Here is a 2,681-nt window from a genome sequence, read left to right as displayed (position 1 = left end):
GCGAGCAGACATATGGCTCAGTTCCTGGCCAGAAGGTGGGAGGGGTGGAAGCGTTTCTAAACGAGATAGGCTGGGAGGCTGAGGCTTGCAGGTGCAGAGCAGTGGCCTCCCCAGTGCTGCCCAGCTCTCTCCTCCTGACCTGCTGCCACATACACAGCCCCTTGTGTCTGGAATTTCAGTGAGTTAGCAGTTTTCCACGCTGAGGAGCCTTGGAGGGGTAGGAAAAAAGCACGTGGGAGCAGCGCCTGCACCCAGAGTGGCTGACATGGGGGCGTGGAATGCTCTTTTGCCCTTTGCAACATTTGTCCTGTAGCATCCAGGTGGCAGAAAAGGATAGGCACTTCTGGGGGTTCTGGTGGACCTTCACCTTTCCCTTTCTCACTTCAATCATCCTCCATTTCCCCAGCCCCCACAGTTCCAGAACTGCCCTTCCCACCCTGCCTCTCTCTCAAAACTCTCCCCATCCACTCGGCCCCCTTCTCACACCAGCTCCCCTCAGCACTGTCCCCTCCATGATTGCCTGTCCTTTTCCTCCTCCCCCAGACCCATCCTCCCCCACCTCCTGCACTTCTTTTCCAGCTCCCCTCCCTGGAGGGCCGCTCTGCAATCCCTGTTCTCTGCTTCTCTGTGCCATCTCTGCACCACTCCCTCCTTGTCTGCTGCCTGGGGCCACATCTTCCCCTCTGGCAAACAGTCACCCCTCAGGACCTACTGTGGTATTTCCCACAGACCTCCCCACAGCCTCCAACCCCTTCCCACAGCTGTTTGCTCCAGAAGCACCACAATGGCTCGGCAGGCTGGACCAGCTTTCTGCCAGCAGCCCATATGAGGCCAGCCTTCATCTTGGGTTGCATCCCGCTCTCCCTCACCTTTTCTCCAGGCTGTGGCTGTGGTTGGGTTGCCCTTGACAGCCACATGAGCTGCCTTCCCCAGCCCACAGGCTGTTTTCAGGGCCTGGACACCCTGGAGCTGCTCATCGGCTTTGGCAGGGTAGCGTAAATGTCACGTCCCTGCCTGTTCCCAGCCTGATGCCTGTTCCCGGCCCGAAGCAATGCCCGCGTGTCTCCCATTATGTAAGGCGTAATGTGGATGGGAGCTGGGAGGCCTCGGGGTGGCTTGTGTGCCGTGAATGACAGCTGCAAAAATGAGAAGGGAACTATTTTTAAACCTTTCCCTGCCTGCCTTCTCCAGCTCTTTTCCCACAGCTCCAGCCAGGCTGAGTGGATGTCCAGCCCATGGGGGCAACTGGTCCTGCTGGGTTCTGCTGAACATGTCCTGAGCAATTCTGCCACAGAGGAACATGCAGCACCTCAGCACAGGGCTGGTGGTACTCAGAGGACGTGTCCTCTTCCAGCCCTGAAAACTCAGCTTCTGATCTTGCTGACATGGTTTTCTAAGGACTTTCCCAGGACAGTAACTGTAAACATAGAGATGTGTACATTCTTTCTGTTACACGTCTTGTGATGGGCATCTCTCATGGCCAGTGCTGTGAGAAAGTGTTATCCTGACCATCCAATCCCTGGCCGTGGTCAGAAACCTATAAATCCTGGGAGGAAAAATAAACTCTGCTCTTCCTTTCACCACACCTCGAGCTGTGTTCGTGTGATTTTTCATCTCCAGCAACAACACTCCTTGGCCATCAACAGTCCCCTGACATCCTCTCCTTCACTTCTCAGAGCCCTGCCTGTCGGCAGGACCAGCAGTGTTCCTTTCTCTCCTCCAGCCTCTCTGTAACTTTAGAAAGGTCATTCCCTCCTCCTTGAGCCACAGGGTTATCACAATTCCTTGGAAAAGAGCAGAAGGGATCTAGAGGGAGAAAAACCTACCTTCTACTGTGTAAACATGATACCTCAGCACCACCCTGTCCCTCAGAGTGAGGGCAAGAGACAGATGGTCTGAGGTAGGGGCCTGCATGATTGTCCCATCTCCCACTGAGTGCTGTTGGCACAGGGACCAGTAGGGGAGAGGCAAGGCGGGTGGGGAGCTGTCTAAGAAGGGCTCTGACAGTCACAAGGAGAATTGTCAAAACCAGCAGTGTTTTGCACCAGAATGCTGCAAACAAGGCACCCCTCAAGCTGGAGCATTGGAAGAATGCATGCAGGGGGTGGACACTGCCCATGTGCTCCCAATTTGGCTCTGAATAAAGACACTTGGTTCAAGGATTTGCCCATCAAAGGACTGTCTGGAGAGACCGGAAAATGTGAGGTACCTCTTCACCTGGCATTGCAGATGCTGCTCTAGACAGCCCTCCTCAGGAAAGATGGAGCTGACCTGTAGCAGGTACAGAGTAGGCTTGTGAGTGGCCATTTTGAGTGTGGAGCTTGTTTAATCTAAATTTGAGAAGGGACAGCATCCATGCATCAAAAAGATATGCTAGAGCAAAAATCTAATTTGTTCTCTTAGAAGCTCATCTGGATCATAAATACATTTAGACTTAAAATTAGAAAGAAGTTCCTAGCCAGCCATGGTATAAACTTCTGTGACAGCCTGTCAGGCTGGAAGGTGGGCAGAAGAAGCCTAATTTGGTAAGAGACTCAGCAGGCTGGTAGTCACTGCATGGCAGGAGAGGAGGGAGCCCAGAATGAGCCATACACAGGTCTGAAATGAAGCTTGCAATCATGTCCCCAAACTGGTCCCCAGAGGGATTGGTACAGAGCTGAAACCACAGTGTGTTGCATCCT

The sequence above is a fragment of the Poecile atricapillus genome, chromosome W (assembly GCF_030490865.1).
Source record: "Poecile atricapillus isolate bPoeAtr1 chromosome W, bPoeAtr1.hap1, whole genome shotgun sequence".
Classification (NCBI taxonomy): Eukaryota; Metazoa; Chordata; class Aves; order Passeriformes; family Paridae; genus Poecile; species Poecile atricapillus.
This window is presented reverse-complemented; position numbering follows the sequence as displayed.